Genomic DNA, 21,290 nt, shown 5'->3' on the forward strand with positions numbered 1-21,290 from the left:
TGTCTAATGAACTGAGTTAGTCATAATAGCTTACTATATCGTTACGGTTTCGTATATGTTGAAGATTTTACGGTGTGGTGACCACGACGATTAATGCGGGCCCCTTATGGATACAATGGTATTGCATGTATGTGCCATAAAGTTGCAGTACATTGTTTATGTTCTGTTGCATAGAAGACTAACGACCCAATCGTTGGAGCGTGAACGAGAAAGTGAAGATAGACAGCTATCGCTGAAGCGCTTTACGAGTCTTATTTTTTAAGCACTGTTTGTTTGTGTGTTGCTATTACGTGTTGGTTTATTTATCTGCAAAGAACATACATCCGCACTCAGTCTTTAATCTCCTTTTTCAACGTAGACACTTAGTGTTATATTGTCGTATACTAAGTGGTCCACACTTATAGTCTGTTCTAGTGATCTGTGCGTCTACCATAAATATTTGCGACAATTGCCTTCGTATTGTCATAGTCAATAAAGTAAAAATTCGTCAAAAACGATGCGATGGCGTTTGTCACAAATATTTTTGATAGGCCCACAATTAATAATTCTGAGTGAAGCAGTTACATATTTATTTTACGAAAAGACACAGTGATAAAATTAAGCTTGAAGCACTAAAGTCGCCGTCCAAATCGCTTCCGTTGAAATAATAAAAACATCGTACGAAGACGCGCCTCTGATTCACGAGCTAATCTCGTCAGCGGTGCATCGACCACGTCCCAACCGAGACTAGATATATGTATTACGTTTAATGTCTGTAGTACACAGCGACGACGATTGGAAAGCGAAGCTAAGTTTGCGTATCAAACTCGTATTGATTTAGTACTTTCCGTAGATTACCTTTAGTAGACCGCTCTAGGCCCTAGACCAAGACAATGTTACATTCGATTAGCGATATCGCTGTCAAATTCAAATATTTATAGAAGTGTCAATAACTTTCAAAATGTCACGTGCTGGTCACGTTCTATACATTTCTATACATTTTGACGATTCTACTAACGACATTGTCAATCGAATTTAACTGTATAAGGAGGCAGATTCACAACGCGAAACGGAATTTAAGTATAACAAAATCTAAGTTCTATTTTCGCTTAGTTTTCGTATCTTGGTGTGTTACAGGGGTTACGTTTCGCTTCGACTCGCTTTCACGATTGTGTGATACCGGCGTTATATTACGAATACAATGTCGGCGCGGTCACAGACGCCGTTCGCTAGATTGTGTATCCAATTTTGCGGTCAGGCTGCGATCTCTTTACGTTAATATAATGAGAGGTGATAGTTATGGAAGATAACTGAAATGATACTTTCAAAGTTAAAACTTATGTACATTGTCTTTTTTGGAAAATAATTTTTCTATGTTTTGCCAATAGTTTAATCTATTCGCTTGTGAAAATTCGAAATAACTTCGAACATTATTTGTTACAGTAATTTGCCCTGAGACCGCTTTCTAATTTACGAGTCTGGCTTTAGTATAGAAAATTTGCAAAAATCATGGATTCTATACCAAATATGCAACATCAGTTATTTTAAAAATGAGACTTAGTTCCTCCAATGCCGTCATAATGCCAGGTGAGAATGCAATCTAAGCAATTTTGCAAAGAATGCTTGGTTAGAATCAACATCATACGATGGTTGTAGAATTGCTGATTATAAAAGACGTGCTGGATACATTTATAATTATAAATTATTATGTCATCGTTAATTATCCATCTGTGCACAGACGTTCCTATGTTGAAGGAAAACATCCAACCTGCTAATATCTGCGATGATGTTCGAAGATATGTGTGAAGTCAACACGTACTGGGCCAACATGTAAACTCTTCTTTTTGTAGTAACAATCACTTTAACAATATGATATGACGCACGATATTCATGATATATGATCATCAAATTGTAACTATCTGATAAGCCTCTAAATAGAAATTTAATTAAAACTTAGTTCCAATTATCGTATAGATGGTCTGAATGCTATCAACTGTAGGTAACAACCGACATATTTCAAAAGCTAAGCGAATCGTAATCAGAATGATTTAATCGGAGGCGGTTGCTTGTACGATATTTCCGCAATTAGTAGCATTGAATCGATAAATCGTTATGTACCTGCCTAGGGTTGCCTCTTCAGGTCTGACCCGAATTCAGTTATGTATGCACCATGTATGCATATGCATTCGGTCTACTGGGTTAGTATTCAGGTTTTTTTTTTCGTTTTACGCTAAAGATGAACTTTAACTGTCTCTTATTTTGTCCACCAAGATGTCAAGAATCACCACTGATTCGGTCAATGTTTTTTTAAAGTTGGTAGCCCTATTGCTACCCTGTATTTTGTTATATAACCTGTCGCTTTTACATGACTTTCTCATTCCGACGAGACGAGCGAGTCTTTACGATAAGTAAATCGCAGAATATGCAGTCGCTTCGACGAACTTTTTAAAAATCTAGCGCTTAAAAGCTTCCTTTGAATCGTGTCTGCGAGTTCGTTGACCTTTGCTTGCTTAGTGATGCGCTGCAACCTACATACAGTATTTGGTTGTCGATACTTTTTGTTTTATCGAATCAATCTAGCCGTCGGTTTAAATTTTTTGGTTGTTTCGTTATCTTTTTTGTTACGGATGGTAATTTTTATGAGCTAATATATTTTTCCTGTAACGATTACAGATAAATTCTATTTTCCTTCATTAATAAAATCAAAACAATCGAATTAATATCTTTATTAACATACGTAATATATCAATATCGATACTTTTCAAACGTAACTATTTTCTGCTACCACTGACTTCAATTCGTTAGATAATAAGTGAATTTCAATGGACGCAAGATCGAATGTCAAATCGTGACTCGGTTCATATTATTTCTTATTTTTAGAGAAGTGATTGTTTGTGAGAGTGAACGATGTTATTAATCGATAATAATTACTAAATTATGTTTGTGGCATTAGTTTAAGTTTTACTTATATTTTAAATGAGAATGTTAAGATGGATGGATGTTAGAAGGTATTTACAGCTGATAGGATCACTCTGAAATTTGGCATAGTTGTAGAACATAGTCTGGAAGAACACATAGGTTACTAATTAAGTTTTTAATTCTGGAAGGAGTCGCGGGCGAGGACTAGTATAGTAATATTCTAATTTGCAGTTTTTAGCGTTTTCATAGAGTCCTTAGAGAGAGGATTAGTATAAATTAGTTTAAAATTTACAAGGGATTAATGTTTGTGTAAAAATGATGTCCGTCCTTGAGCGTCCGATGAACGTCCTTTGCAATTATTGTAGAAAATACTTTTTTTACTTAAATGACGAAGCCCTGCGTTTGTTACCGGCATTTGTGATTAAAATTCAATTATCATGCAAAACAATATTTTGCGAATATTTCTTATCAAATCTTTGTCTTTAACTTGCATAGATATTACTGTAAGTGTGTCAGTGATAAGAATCATAGCTATTGAAGGTCGCAGTTTGAACTGATTGACGGGCGACAGAACAATTGGCTAGTTATTGACAAATACTGTATGGTAAATATATGCGCTGAGCGTCCATGCCCCACTTGCAAGCTTACGTAACTTTTAACACAAAACAGTTAACAAGATGTCTTGCTTGTCATCGTGGATTTTCACTGAAATACTGTACTAAAACTTATCGTGTCTTTATTTTTCTAATGAGAAAAAAGCCGGATAGCAATTTGTTTGCGAACTGGTGTGTCGTAAGTGGATATCCATGGTTATTTGTATGTGATTATCAATTATTAAAAAATAATAATATTAACTGACTCTGATGAGGCAGAATATGAATCGAATGACAAAAATAGTACTGAAATACATAATTTTGATACGTATTAAAATAATAACAAACATATTGAAACATAAAGTCACGTCACGTAATTTTCGGTATAATTTTTTTTAAACCGCAAGTGACTTCCTAAGTACATAATTATTAAGGTTTCACTTATATTAAAGTAAAGCCGTATCATGTCTCGTATTTTATAACTTGCCCTTTACTAAAAATACGCAATCAGTTCACTTGAACGAAGCCAAAAATGGTTGCGTTATTAAATAAACGTCTAAATATGTTAGGGGAATTCGTCCCGTTTTCTCTGCAAGTAAGTGTAGTGCACTAACTGAATCTTTGAGGATACTAAACGTGCGTTATAGTCAACTGTCGCCTCTTGGAGTACACTCGACACCCTTTGAAGCACTCTAAACATTCTTGGAACAATTTGTACTGATTTTTTATTCTTTTGCCAAGAATAAAAATAACAATCTTCTACTCTTCTTATTTCAACGTCTGTCATCAAGAAGATAAAGTTTATCGAATGCGCTCCCATTGAATCTAATGTTTCTTTATTTCGTAGCAGACTATTAACTGCTGCATAGTCTTTAAATAGCCACTGAAGGCGACGTTTAGTGTTGATTTACAATCAAATACTTACGCTAAGGAACTCCTAGTGATCACTTAGCTTCTCTTAGTGCGGTAATAAATCAAGTGCCAGTAACAGCTTGTGCCGTCCGCATTAAATATAAACTCGAAATGCCAACAGAGCGGTCACCTTTGAGAGTCGAGAGGGGAACGCAAGATGGCGTGACTGTAATTACAAATTCAGGCACCGTGCGAAACTGAATATATGCTGCTTTAAATCTTACGGTAATAGCATAAAATGTAAATTGATTTAATTTGCGCCATTTAGTCAGAAGCAATCATCAAATCTTTAAGTACCGCTCGATGTTGTAGAAATATGTTCGTAAATCAATTTATGTGATCACTTAACTGTCACCCGCGGCTCCGTCCGCGCGGTATTAAAAAAAATAAGTAGCCTATTTTTTCTTCCAAACTATGTTCTACATCTTTGCCAAATTACATCAAGATTGAGCCATTACGGAGATACCTTCAAACAAACATCCATCCATCCATTCATTTAAACTTACGCATTTATTATTATTGTACAATAATTACTATAAACCCGAATGGCTGAACTTGACACTCCGGGAAATGGACCCTGACTTTTCAAAATCTATCAAACTGACTAACATTACCCTCCCGTCAGTAGGGCAAAAACGTTCAAACTACAGTTTATAATCCACGTATTCTTTATAATTAAGGTTATTGGAACATCACTTTAGTTCTTTAGAACAAGTTAAATATCACTAAATAACAACCATTTAGAAGTTTTACAAACATTGACCTCTATTATGATATCGTAAAATTTCAGATAATTTCGTTTATGTATCCTTACCAACTTTCTTTTTGGTGTTTATACTTGTTTTTATATTAAAATGTAATAAATGCTTCAAGTAACGGTATGGTACAAGTGAGATGTTTTTACTGCAAATTTATATACTTCAGATAGTGGAATAAAGTAGCCAAGTCTAAATACTTTACACGGAGTAAGAACTTCATTTCAAAAACTATCATTGATCATCAGTACCTGAAAATAAAAAAAACTTGAGAGGTGTGTTGGGACACCCGGATGGAACGAAGTTCCTTTCGATTAATTAGTGAAGGAACCAATGTTTATTCTATGAATAAAAAACTTAAGTCTTCACAAGAAGTACATTTTATTTATATGAATTTTCGTTATATATTGTCACGTCGTTGCCATGGTGAAGTAGCGCTCATTCGTCTATAGCAAAAAGTGTCGTGACAACTTTTCGTAAGAACTTTTTCCGTCTAGCCCCCTTTCACAACGCGCGATAAGGAACTTCGTTCCAAAACTGTAAAGCCCGCTACAGACTTTCAGTTTTAACTGACAGTGTTAACTGAACAGACGAACTGTTCAGTTAAAACTTTTCTTTCTTTTTTCTATTTTCATTTTAACATTATGAAACCTAAAATGATGAATGCATCTTCCTTGCTTTTTATTTGGCATCAGATTTAAAGTTACTATGAAAAAATAGGACATTTATGACAGCTAAGAGCATTCGAGAGTGTTTCGCGTTGTTTAAATCGTGCAAATAACAGCTTTATGTTGTACAATATGTCGTTGAAATGTAGAACACAGATAATCGCCCGCCACTTCGTTCGAGCGGTATTGAAAAAAACTTAATAGGTTGTCTATGTGTTTTTCAAGACTATGTTTTACAACTGTGCCTAATTTCATCAAGATCCGTTGAGCCGTTCCGGTGATACCATCAAACATCCATCCATCTAAACATTCGTATTATTTCATGTATAATAGTTTTCACTGGTCACTAAATGAATCCTTATTCAATGTCGAAAAAGAAATGTGTATACATATTCGGACAACTTACATCTATGGTGGTCGAATTGACAATATTTTACAACCAGCCAGTGACTTTAAATAAAAAAAACAATAAAAACAAAAATACAAAAAATTCATCGTTCGCTCATTCATTCAGCCATCGCTGGCCATCTGGACATCGGTCACTGACCTAACACAACAAACACGTTGCCTCTCAACTGCTAATAGTGTCTGCTATTAGCTATCGCAGTAAATAACTCAATAACAAAACGTCTGTTGAAGTATCTCTATTTATTGATACAGTTCTCCGGTTTTTATAAACCAGCCGGGTGTTTTTCTTATAGTTAATATATAAAAGAAAGTTGTGTTAGTTACACCATTTATAACTCAAGAACGGCTGAATCGATTTGACTGAAAATTGGTGGGCAGGTAGCTTAGAACCAGGAATAGGACATAGGACAATTTTTACTCCGTTTTCTATTTTTTATTCCGCGCGGACGGAGTCGCGGGTAAAAGCTAGTAGTTAATAAAAACCAGTTTGTTATGGTAGAGAAAATGGGCACAATGGGCCCAGAAAACAATTGTAAAAGTAAAGATTTAAAAACAAGGTTTAAGTTTGCTTTAATGACCATTGTTGAATCAGACCATTTTTAAATCATCACCTCCCTATCCTTATCACTGTGATGTGGGGACGGCGCAACAGTTTTTCATCCTCCAGATCGATCTATCCGTCATTTCAGTCGTCACCTTTCACATAATCCATCCGTCCTTCCTAGGCCTAATCCTACCGACGTACCCCTCTAAATTCAAATTTAAAATTCTTCTATTTCCGTGCAATTTTCTCCTCATAACATGTATATATCACGCTAATCTTTTGCTTCTTAATAATTGTATTTAGTTGACTAAATGAACTAAAGATTTTAAACAATACATGTCAGGCTTCACTCTACAACAACATCTAATCACACAATACCGTTCAAAGCGCTATCGGTGTTTCTATTTGTGTTAGCGAAGTATTGTTTGTTTACACAAACATCTGCAGTGGGCGGTGATAACAGCCATTTCTTGTTTCTATTGATAACAGTTAGCTATGTAGGTTAGGAGGTGTGCTTTGCAGATCGTTTGCAACAGATTGTTGTATTAGTGTGTAATGATGTTCTATATTATTTATTTGTGTTAGTCAATGATAAGCACCTACTCTCAACTTTAGTAGCGTTATGCATGGCACAGTTCAATCTTACGAGTACATCTGTACGAGCTATTAGAATATTTCTTATGAGCAATGTAGTAGACATCGATTCTAGTGCTGTTAGTTGCCATTGGCAACCGTTTCATTTAAATGTCTGTAAGTTTAAGTATTTTTCTTGTAGTTTTGTTAGAAATTTATGATCGCAGAGTGTCAAAGTTAAGTTTCCATTATATGAATGCAGTTAGCGGGGTATGTCAAGCGTGGCTATTTCGTCCGAGGGCGTGAAATAATTGCCTCTTACATTGTCGAGTCATGAAGCGTTTCGACACAGTCGACACTAGTGATGTCCATTGTCCAGGCTATGAAATAATATCGATAATTATTGAAATGGAAAATCATTCTTCTAAGATACGTACTTTAATATTATACCATCAGAAAATTGCTCTACATTGGCTTACCTACTTTGATTTTTTGTTTCCATTTCTTTCATTATCACAATCGATTCTTTCTTATAAATCACTTTATTTATTTGAAACTATTTGTAAATTGCTTCAGTAGTTTACTAGCGTACAGCATACAAATTGACAGCATTTTTTGTGGAGATATTTTATCGATACTTTGAACATTACTATCAGACATTCGGCGCCATGTTAGATGTATGTGGGTGTATGGCGAATTTAGTAATTCATACACTGACTAACTAATGATTATATTTTGAAATTAGCTAGTTTAGACTATGTAGGCGTGAATAGTCCGAACGTGAACAAAACATAACTAGAAGCAAAGAATAGCTAAAATGCGTAATCAGGCGCAACTTAACAAGGACTTTCATGGGCTAAATATCTTTTAAAATATTACCATCTCAGTTTTTTTGAAGAGAACGCGATTTTTAGCTTTTATTAGTGTTTCGGCAATGGAAACCAACAGTATACTAGATAGGAATTCATAAATTCAAATCTGCCTCATCTCTTGTTCTGTTCCTAATAGATGTGGGATCAAGTGTACCCGACTGTTATTACGTGATAAGTACTCGAAATCTCATCCCTTGTATATTTTAAAAACAACAGCAAAGATTATATAATTACCTCTCTCCGATGTGTCGTATTATGTTTGCAATACATTAAGCTATTAAATGTTTTTATTTCTTATTTATAACGATAAATTTAATTTAATCTTGCGTAATGTTAGTTCCACACGAGGACAGATCCGTGAGGCAGTGCAGTAGTCAGTTCAGTACTGCTATTGTTTAATGAGTCGTTAAGACAGAACAGCACTGATTTGTGAGGTCGTTTTACTGCTCTGTTGTTGTTATGTTACAAATGACTCAGTACTTGTTTAGGCAGATTTTTAAGTCCTTGTATACCAAATGTATTACGTAATTGGTAAACAGATTTTATGCAAGTAAAGTGTACGTGCTTTTTTTCATATTCTTTTGACTTCTTAGCAGTTGTGTGTTTGTTCGTAATATATCAATTTATAAAATCAAAATATTTTTTTTCTTATTTGTAATAGAACAAATTTTAATTTCGTAATATCGTATATTGAAAACTCCAAAAACTCATTTAGAGTCCATTTATTATTTACGTCCTTCGTATAAATCACAAGAACATAATTGTACATACGATTTTGAAAGCCGTAAAAGGTCACTTTCGCGTGAACTGACGTAGAGCCATATTTATTCATGACATGTGAGTTTCATTATTTAGCATAATTTTAGGTTATGGTGGTCCGTTGTAACATCTGATTTCAATATATGATGCTAAAATATATCAGCAAATAAACATTTTCGAAAAAAAATAGGTAGCATCACAAACTTTAAAACATTATTCTTGTCACATTTTTTGCAAAGAGAATAACAGGGACGTAATTAACTTTACTATAAAAAAAATCCATTGTTTAAACAAATTAATAATGAATTAAAAGCTAACAACTTTAACCTTTGTTTCTGATGAATCATTTTTATTTACGTTTAAACACCAACTAAGATATCAAGATGTTTTAAAAACACTTTTTGTTTATACTACGACAACTCATATAAATTGAATGCAAACTCACATGAACAATAAAATATGTTTGATAGCTATTTTCTCATGGTATAAACATTGCAAACTGTACACGTGGGTGATGTGTCAGACACAGATGGTACCCGCATGCCGACAGATATGAGTTTTGTATGTACATATGTAGTCCTTTTTCTATCTACCTCGAATGTTCATACTTATCAAGGTAGTAACGGTTTAACTCTACTTGTACATTGGGCGAGAATTCTACGGCGCCCTCTTTAGTTACTATGCCTTTAGGGAGGATATTTGAGACTGTAATAGGCGCCTCTTTCTTTCCGGCGCCCTGGGCGGTCGCCTTACCGCGGCCTACCCTACGCCGGCTCTGTACCGATGGTTTATACTGCTGAGACACTGGTATAACTATATATTAATCCCTTGCTAAATAAAGACATAGGAACTAAAACCTTATGACAGTGAAATATTTGTAAAACTTCCTTATATTTTTGATGAATAATTTTTAAAACCAGTTTTTAGAATCCATTTTAATTAATAAATGTAAAATATATAGATATAAAAAAAGTTAAGTTAGGTAACAGTCATTAGGGCGCCTAGCGGTTGATGTTTGAGCCCCGGTTGCAATTTTAAAGCCTTTAAAAACGAACAGAGCACTCCAATTAAAAAAGGATTAATGAATGACTACGAGATGATACCGCTGGATGTATACTTTTATCTTTTTTTTTACCAGACCACTCTAAATACTTGTTAGATCTACATTCAAGTGCATTTCTATACTTTCCATTTAATCAGCATTCGTTGAATGAATATTATTCTTGTTTAGTTTAGTTATAAAATGATTTGATGTTTCTATGAAAGAACTTTTACTGAAATTATTTCTAAGTATGTTTCTTTTTTTATTTAACATACTAATCAATTCAAAAAAGGTTGCTTTGTCTTTTTTTATAAAAAAAAAAACGCGCTTATGATCAGTTGTTACTTGTCAATATTGGTTTGCTAATTCTATCTATTAAAATTATATGCAGCGGATGTCTGGTCCGATTATATCTATGATGGAACACTGTTTATAATAACGCGTTTACAGCCTTGAATATAAAGATTAAATTTGCTTGCAGCACTCCAGCGTAATAAACGATAAGTACGTTAATATGGAGAATACGAAATACGTATTGAATAATAAGTTACTCACGTGCATTTATACCTTGTTGGATTATACTTGATTACAATCTCTATGTGAAATAAAACACTAACATATGGTTTAATGGATAAGCAATTTTTTACAAGCCTAGGTCTTTACTTTACTTGTCAATTTAACAAAAAAAAAAATTCGACATCAACTGCCTATGTCAGTTTAGTGTTGGACGTAGTTCCTTCGTCTACGCCAATATAACTCAACAAATAAAAAAAAACAACACATTGTACAGATGGCAAAATTTTGAGATACGATTGTTTACTTTGAAATTGTCGTTTTGTATACAACAATATTTATTTAGGAGTGACAGATTATTCCGGAATAGATATGACCTCTGTTCGTTCAAAATATGCATCATGTCTCTTTTAAACGGATGTTCTGCCAATGAAGATAAAGATAAATAAATGGTATAAATAGCTAGCTGAATACATTGCAATGTGCGAGTTAAATATTTTTATTAAATTTGTTATATATTTAGGGTACCAACTTAATATACTGATTTTAGGAAAATCAATATTTCTAAATCCCGATTCTGTTATTTTTTAGAAAATAGGAAGTACTGCTTCTTTATATGAAAAATGGTCTTTGTCCGCGTTGAAAACATACTTAACCCCACACGTTTAGTGCAAGTACTACACACCTTTGTGCCCGTATGTTAGGACAATATTGTTACAAAACGGTGCATCACCCGTGTCACTTTGGTATGCAATCATAGAGCTACGAAACAGTATCTGCACTCTTGGAGGAAGTATCTATTCGAATTACGGTTTTAATTTTCTTCCGTTATATTTTTCGATTCTCCAATAATCTTCTCTCCAATAACAAATATTTTTAAATGTCATTTTGGATAGGGTACAAGAGGATTTTGTGATTTACTATTTTTGTTTTCATTTTATACTTAAGTAACAATATTCACTTAAAATAAACCAAGTCTACAATTCGTCGTAATTACGTAACAGTCGTACTTTTTCGACTTAGCAAGGTTTGACGATTTGTTGATTTTTCGACTTCTCCATTTTTCGTTACTCCGATGTACGAGGCTGCTTAAATGTGAAACGCATCCTATGCGTCGTGTAAATAGTTACAAAGTACACATGTTCCCTGTCGCGATGTGAACGAACCTCCAGACACAGTCGTGCTTTGAATAAACAATCTCGGTACAGTTAGCACCGCACATTTGAATGCATATTTACAGTTATCCTGATATTTCCAACAAGTTGTAACCAACCCTCTGATTGGAGTCTGGATATAGTTTTGTAAGAAACGCGACTAAGATATTGTGTGTTCTAGAAAGATGTATAGGAATACAATACAGTAATTCTAATAGTTTATTTGAAAGGTGTTTGTTAATTTTTAAAAATAATTAGTAAAATTATTATTTATATTAAAAGCCGAACAATTACTAGCTAGAAACCTATTTAAAAAAATATACTAAACCTGTTATTCAAGATTATTACTTGAGGTTAATAATTTTTACATTTTTTTTTGTTTTTGGTTAATTTCTTTGTGCAGTGACGTCTTTAATATTACCATTTTTTTATTTATTTAAATAACTCCTACGTATAACATAGTTGACTGTACATATGTGTCTCGCCACACTTATCACCGCTCTTGACTAACGCGGTCCCCCGACACTCTTTTGTTCTCTGCCTTCTATTATTTTTCGCCTTTTCATGTCCCCCAGCCACTGAATTAATGAGACATTCAACATTTACCTTTTAGTAAATCACCTCTATGATTCTCAGGTCATTTGTGGTACATACATGGAGTTTTGACTGACGAACCCTTTTGTATGTGTGTAATTTTCATATTTGAATATTTTAACACAGTGGTTTAGAATTCTTACAATGTCTTGGTTCAAAATACAAATTCCTTGTATTGATTGCTTTGTGTCATCTTCCTGCGGTTTTCGTCAACATAAATAAGCCATAATATCTAAATTAATTCCCTTCGGACGCATACAATTTTTCATTTATTACTTTAATATTTATCTGCTCTATAATTAAATTCTATTATCATGTCCTTAAGTTCTTTAAGGTTAGCAAACTCTTTACTTTTGTTCAGTATTTATCATTTATTTTTGCGATGATTCAAAATTGTAGCGTTTATAAATACGCTTTAGGTTACGTAACGAATAATAAACATTTCTGTATACTTCTACATTGAGTAAATGTAAAGAAAAAAATAGCAACGCAAGAATAAAAACTCGAACCCACGTGAAAATGTCTAGACATTTTTCTACCTACTGTTTTGTAACAATAGCTTCGCATCTTTTGGTGTAATTGCAGTCGAAACTAGTTTTTATATATTAAGAGCTAGTATTAAAAATGTTCTTTACCGGGTTAGAGTGTTCTCGCATTGAAAACCAACTGTTAAATCGTAAATATTTATCCAAAAGTTATAAAGTATAGATGAAGTACAAACAAACAGATTAATTGTTTACGTTAACTTGCAGTAGTCGATATGATTTTATAGAGCAGTATGTAGCAGTGTTGTAAACACTTCCTTATGGCCGTATGTGATTTAACTATCGACTTATGGTGCAAAACGAAATATAACTCACGATCTTCAGTTTAGAAGAGGAATAAATGCCTCGGAAATATAAAGTACATATGTGTTATTTTGCTACTGTACTATTGTATGGGACGACGAAGCAAATCTTGGTATGAGTTTTAAAAATAATATTTTTGAATATTGAGATACATATTATGATAAAATTATTGTTTACATCCGTTGGTTTTTGCACGATTCAATGAACAAATTGTAATTAGTAAGGTAAAGTGGGTCAGTTTATTAAAAACCGTTAATTCAATTGATGTTAAGTACGATAACGTATCCAATATATTAATATGTTATTAAGTGCACTGTAATAAAGATTTGAACTCAACTTACATCAAGATTTGAGGTTAGTTGTTTGTAAAAACTTTAAAAATATATTCAAATTAAACTCTTACAAACATACGCAAACACACTCACTTAAGGGTTGTTTAAACTGATCCGTAGTGTTCTTTTTTGGACTATGGATTATTATCAATTTTATCGTTAACTAGAGTTACTTGCCGTCGGTTTCTGAGATTAATGTATAAAACATATCGTCATCCCTGTCATTATCTTTAACAAAACAGAGATATCAATATGTTTTAAACGGAAATTTTGATCTTAGAAACACACGGTTAGAATGTTTGTAATCTTCGTACAACTATAAAAACCTACGTTCCCAAACCAATGGAACTCTGTTAACCCTGATATGTATAATAGATCTGAAGAAATAATTGTTTTTATATAGACAATTCGATTTCACACCGTGAACACTTGTACCAATTTCTATTCATCTAATGTCTTGAGAATATCGGTCATCTTGTGTTTTTGATAACATTGTTTCGATAAAGGCGGAACGTGACTAGAGGTGAAATGATTGTGCTAACAAAATTAGGACAACACGTTGCGTCTATTCAATTTTGCAGAATAGATTTACGTTAATGATGCATCTTGCGTCCACAACTATGGTTCCAACGTTATTAATTGTATCCAACAATTTGGTGATTTACACAACGTTTATTTTTTTTTATTAAATCGATGAATGCTGTTATCTTTATTACTTTGTTAATTATAATTGTTAATTTCAGATTTCGGTTATCTAATGTAATCATGTTATTGTTCAATCTCCTACCCTGTAATATTTGAGTTTTACACAAACTATTATTTACGTAGGAAATATCGAAAAAATGTTATACACGAATCTTGTACCTGTTAAACGATTATCTTGCTAATATTATAAACTAGCTTTAACCCGCGACTCCGTTCGCGCGGAATAAAAAATAGAAAACGGGGTAAAAATTATCCTATGTCCGTTTCCTGGTTGTAAGCTACCTGCCCACCAATTTTCAGTCAAATCGATTCAGCCGTTCTTGAGTTATAAGTAGTGTAACTAACACGACTTTCTTTTATATATATAGATTATAGATGCGAAAGTTTAAATGGACGGCTCAACGATACTTGATGAAATTTGGCACAGATGTAGAACATAGTCTGAAAGAACACATAGGCTACTAATTATTTTTTTTTTCAATTTCGAGCGGACGGAGTCCTGTGTAACAGGTAGTAATATAAGTCATCATGCACGAGTTTTCTAAGAATTCCTCATGGTCGAAGATTTTACAAGTAAATAATAAACATTTTACAAGAAATCAACTAATTAGTACCCAATATTAATATTGTTTTAACGATTACTTGAACGTATTTCGATGATAATTCGTGAGAAAGTTAAACAATTTATACGTTTCATATTTAATTACTCGGGTTGTGCGTTTGTTTATCTTTTTATTATCTAATTAATTTCATGGAATATCTTGTTGCATTTAAATATGTTTCAAATGGAATAATTGAAATATAATACTGGATCTGTATAGTGGTTTTAATTAACTTGTTAGAGTGGTAAATAAAACTGAAAAATTAACCAAAAGATTCTTCACTCTTCCATCTGGGAAAGAGTTATTAATTAAAATATAAATTAGCTTTAGTAATATTCAAGTTAAAACGATCTGAATAAACTACATAGAAACTATTGAATCAGTTTAATTCAATCTTACTAATATTATAAATACGAATGTTTAGATGGATGGATGTTTGTTTCAAGGATATCTCCAGAACAGCTCAACGGATCTCGATGAAATTTGGCACAGATATGTCATAGTCTGGAAGAACACACCGGCTACTTGTTATGTTTTTTTTTAATTAAACTCGGATGGAGTCACGGGCAGCAACTAGTTTAATACTATATTTTTATCTAGTAATGCCAGAACCATTTTATTACGATACGTAACGAATCGAATTTTATTACCCAACGCAGATAATTAACCTAAAAAGTTATTATAATCTGTAATTACGGACGGCCATTGACTGAAGTCAGCGTGACATCGCCATAGATAACTAAGCTATAGACAACCATAGAGCATGCTTATAGCTCGTTAAAATAACATCCGTAGCGAATAACTGTGGTACAATTTAACTGTAACGTAACTTTGTCAGTTTTCGTGTCAATGTCATTAATATTTTATTTGACATACAGGATGTCCGAAGCGTGAAAAAATAATAGTCACTACCATAGTGCCAAGTGATAACAATAATTTCATGAATATGCATAAAAAAAGATTGGGATGAGCAATTGATTCTTTCATCAACCTGATTCGATTCAGTTTAATGAGTTGCAAATCATTGGATAACTGAGTTTACTTTTCACTTTAGAATATTTGTCACACAATACATATACGCAATCAAAGGAAGGTGGGAAGAGAACTAATCATTAACTTGCAGCATTGACCAACTAGAGAATTAACGACCAACTCTATAAACCGAATTCGCGCTGCACGATTTCCACTTTGCATACATTCACCTTTCGCATAGTACTATGACATGCAACATTTGGATTCCAATAAACTGTTATGCCATAACTGTTTCTAAATTGACTGGAATATTTTAACGAGCAGTTACAATCAAACTAATCGCAGCGTAAGTGGCTGTCACAGTAACGAATGGCGAATGTCATTTAGACCATTTCACTTTAATATAATTGAGATCAATCGTTGGATTTATTTTTAGCAGCGTCTTGGCGCCCCGAGTTTGATTGTAAATTGATTGTCTATATAAAAAAAAGCACGTACGACTTTACTTAAAGGAAAATATATAAATAGACTAGCTATAATAACTTTTAAGTTTCTTCCAGTATTGCTTATACTACGATTCTTAGTGGATTCCAAATCAGGCAAATACATTATGCGTTACTGCATAGACAATAATATAGATTGCTGTAAAGGTAGAGGAAGATCATACAAAGTCATCATCTCTCTGGCCTTATCCCACTCACGTGGGGTCGGCGCATAAGGTTATAAACCTTAAAGATTTGGCTTTTTTACGGCCAGCCGCCTGCCTGTCGCCAACCCTACTTGGGAAGAACCTAGAAAGTATGGGTAGATATTGTGAAAGAGGATATTCGTAAGGGAATCATCAGATATGACTGATCGAAATGCAGAGTATTACGTACTATGCCGACCTTCTGTGTGGAAAGGGGTAGGTAGGTAATGACTTGTAAATTCCTTTATAAGAAATTAACATCTGCATAATAGCAAACTTAATGACTACTAACATGTTCTGTATATTTAAAAAAAGTATTAGTTTGCAGACAAGCATTGATTTGTTAACATTAAACGACGGTCGTACGATGGGCGTCGTATTACGCAACGTTAACAGACAGTGCCGCCTTTGTCTTGTTACTCAAATTAATTAATCGCTAAGCAGACATCAAAATCGATTAGGTTAAAAGACCTTTTTACGATAAATGCTTAATGTTTGAACATAAATTACATCTTGAATGCATACTGTCTTTTGAGGTTGTGTTCACGCATCTTTGAATGTATTCGTAGATATATGCACGGTGCATCACGACGATTTCCTTTACCGTAAGAACGTAATGACATTTACTGTACATGTTTGCAATATATCATGTTACAGATTGTATATTAATCCCTCCCTGTCTAGACTGTCACCCTTGTGTCGGTTCACTCGTTTGCGTAACCGCGGTGTTGAATATCGGTGACCTGTCAGCTAATTTGTTTGTCGGTGACCGGAAATTCAATCGGTCGGAAATAAACGACTAGATTATGATAACTTTCAGAGTTACCGTCGAGGACTATAGTGTTGTATTTAAAGGCGTATTTCCACTGCAATGAAATGTATATGTAATGAAATGCTTATAGCAAAGTGAGAACCAATAGTAACTTCTTATCCTTTGTTGTTTTTTATAATGAAGGTTAGGAAACTCGATCAAGCGTTAGATGGCTGATGACTTCTGTCTCGTGTTACCTTCATGCTTCAAAGCATTCAGCTTCAGCAGTAGCAGTTTATATATATGAAAATTATTTAGTTCCATTATAAATTTCCCTTTTTATATAACTTCCAAAGAATAAAATAACTATAGCATTATTAAAAAAATCTATTTCTATTGATATTACGTTTTATAGTTTAGTCATCGTGTGGGTTATGTAGACATTCATTGAATGACAATTACAGTCATCTGATGGTATCATGTGATTTACGACTCATATTCCCTTTGAATAAGATTCATAATGGCATAGCATTAAGTCCATTCACACGAGTGACGGCTAGAAAGTCTTGTAAGAAAATGAAAGTGCTCCTATAAACTCCGTTAGTTATTCCCACAACAAGTGAACAAAAACACACCGACTACCTCTAGTTATGAGACAGTTGTCTATGGTAAATGGTACGCTGTTTGATGTAAATCGGACGTTCCTCCAGACGAAAAACATTGTAAGTACAAAAATATACACAATCTCAATCTCGTAAAAAAAGAGATAACAAACTGTTTTTGCACAGGTATTTGAATATTTATAGACAGATACACTACCAAATATTAATTATATATGTATAAAATAATAAAAAAAACATGTCTATACTTATCTAATTTTAACCATGTAGTTAGAACAAACAAAGTAATCTTGCCCTCAACCCTATCTAATTTAGTCCGACCTATTTTAGTCCGGTAGATTTTTTATCCGAGCCATATTTAGTCGAGATCTTTACGTAACTTCTGCTCATTTACTGCTGTTAAAATAAATATTTAAAGTACAAGTTTTATTATAAATTGAAAGCACAGTTTTTTATTGCAATAAAAATGAGTAATAATAGTGAAAGCCGTCTAGAAAATACACTTAGGTACTATATCGTAATTAAGTTAAACGGATATAGAAATTTTGGCAGTTTTTTTCATAAATATTGTAAGACTAGCTGTGGGCCGAGACACCATCTGTGTGGAATTAAAAAAAAAAAGTAATAATTAACCTATGTGTTCTTCCAGACTATATTCTACATCTGTACCAAATTCCATCAACATTCGTTGAGCCGTTCCAGAGATACCTTCAAACAAACATCCATCCATCCATCTTAACTTTCGCATTTATAATATTAAAGTAAAATTTGTAAGATATGAATCCGAGACTGTACTTATACATCTAAATATCAAGCTTTTAATAGATCAAGTATTTCCCAATAATTCGATTAGTTAAGACAACATCGAACCAACTATGCAATAACTTGATCTGGCTTTATCTCTGTGATTTATTAAGCAGTTTGTGTTGGAATTTGAGGCATAATTTCTTAGAATCATAAACACGAAAATAAATGATAGATTATGTTTGTTTTATTTTATTCTATTTCTTAAATAGTTTTTCCCGATTTACAGGAGAGTTATGTTTTTCAGTCACAAGTGTGATTGGTACCTATACATGGCTCCGATGTAAATAATCGTATCTCCATTTTTAATTTTCACAACGTTAAATATACTATAATATGTAATATATAATATAATATGTAATATTAAATATACTTGGTACGTTTAGAAAGAAAGAAAGAAATTATTCATTTTTGACTTGTTTGACTTTACATGCTGCGTTATTTAACGCAGTAACTTTTTTTTACTAAAATACGATTATATACGTTGTGATTGTTAAAAATAATAGTGGTCCGTGGCCTCTGCCTACCCCTTTGGGTTACAGACGTGAGTTATGTTATTGTTGTAATGCACTTATGTTTGTTATATTTATAGCTAGTTTTTGACTTTAACAAATTGTGGTCGTGGCTTTAAATAATAAATTGCTAATTTGCGATTCAATTTAGCCATAATTGGTAACGCCGAGTATAACCTCTTTATTGTGCTGCGGTCACATCGCATTCAATTGTTGGTTTAATTTATTCGAGGAAATACGTAGGCATGAAATTTATGGACACAGCCGAATTAGGATGTGGTACCGCGGTTTGGTCATCTAGGACACCTGTTAGCTATTGAATGTTGGCACAGATGGGTTGTGTGCTTCAAATCAAATTCTACGATGTTAATTTATTTAAAAAAAAAGTATTTTGTATGTATGTTTTATATATGTCAGATTTGTTATTATCAAATGAGCTTATTCCTGATGAGATATCTATTATGAAGGGTTTTTTAAGTCATGTAAAATTAAGCGCAAAAGTTGCCATTGATTCTTGATATTTTTTTTTAATTTTATTATATCGTTTTGGTTTAACTGTTATTAAATTTGTTCTCTGGGATCTGCGAACATTATCGTCGTATAGTTTACTGGATAGACCGCAAGAAATTTTTCCCGTGGAACTCAAAGGAAGATCGGTTAGTGTGGTGTGAATATTAAGTTTCAAGGCTTATATGGATTGTGTATTATATGTCCGAAATTGCACTGATGCATAAACACAGTTAGCTTAGCACTTCCCGAGTAGGAAATGAAGTTAAATCTTTTAAATTTTATCAATATTATTAGGATAGTAAAATTTAAATCATGAATCTAAAAGCGTTCGCATTTCTTATGATTGTAGGAATGGGGTCCAATAATCTTACTTATATTATAAATGCGAAAGTTTAGATATAGGTAAGGATGGATGTTTGTTAGAAGATATCTCCTGAACGGCTTAACGAATCTTGATGACATTTAGCACAGATGTAGAACATAGTCAGAGGGAACACAAAGGCTACTAATTTTTTTTTAATACCGCGCAAACGAAGTCGCGGCCATATGCTATAGTTGAAGGTCCATATATCATGGGGTTTCTGTCAGAATTTATGGTTTTTGTTACTAAGATCTACTCTACTTATACTGTAAACGCCATTTAAAAAGTCTTTATCACCAATAGAGTTTTTGCCCTTTATTATGAAGAAATCATCATTGTTGCTACTTTCTTTTTTATTCCTTGTTTTTATAGCGTTATTTTATGCCTGTTCTTTCTCTTTTCTCCTATTTTACTTCGATTATTGCGTTTAAAACTGGTTGTAATGCTGTATTCCAACATATGTACCGACTATGGACTCCTATTATTTATATTAAAGTTATATCTACAGTAGATACTTATGTTTGTGGTTCCTAGAATATTTAACATGCAATTATTTGAACGTGGGTGTTGTAAAATTTAACCATTGTCAGATAATACTTCAACTAATAATATCCCTGCTATGGCTAGAATTAAATAATTGTATAGTTTAATGGCCTGTATTCAGTGGGCGTCCCTGTACCGAACAGATGCTTGACTGTCACGTACAAATATACCTAAGTCGTAAATCCGATCCAACTAAGTTTATAGCGTACTTGGTGCAATACTTTTATTTGGGACTGGCAACACAGCTTCGCTTACTTAAATATTAAAAAAATTAAATAGGAATTGGAAACTAATCATATTAAAAAAATAAAATATATTTACATTGCTCACTAATAGACGACATCTGGGTTCGTCGAGTCGATTTCGGTTTGAAAGAATTTTAAAATGCCTACTATTTTTGAGGTTATTCCTAAAATATAAGTCCATCTTTTGAAGGAAAACTTGTTAAACAGTTCCTTGTCGCGCCCCTTTTTGTTGGGATATTAAATCTCCACTAAGCAACGCTCTTATTGGTTATTCAACAACGCTGAGTTCAGCAGTTTGTGTCTCGACTTTTCAGTTGTATGTATGTACGTGTAATGAATAAGCAATATGTTGTGAGTTAACTAAATAGCTGTTAGTTTCTGACGTAACATTAAAGAGTAGTAACTAAAGTCATTTTGTATTATCGAATAGTGCATGTCATGATATGTAATTTTTGTGAAAGTTACATTTCTATAAGCTTACTTGACGATATATTGCCAAAAGAGAAAATTCT

The 21,290-nt window shown here is 33.2% G+C and overlaps 1 protein-coding gene across 1 annotated transcript in view; it reads left to right on the forward strand.

Moving 5' to 3' along the window:
* LOC106714652 overlaps positions 1–21,290 on the forward strand; it is a 43,098-nt gene that overhangs the window by 9,468 nt on the left and 12,340 nt on the right. The window lies entirely within an intron of this gene.

Source organism: Papilio machaon, chromosome 26 (assembly GCF_912999745.1).
Source record: "Papilio machaon chromosome 26, ilPapMach1.1, whole genome shotgun sequence".
NCBI lineage: Eukaryota > Metazoa > Arthropoda > Insecta > Lepidoptera > Papilionidae > Papilio > Papilio machaon.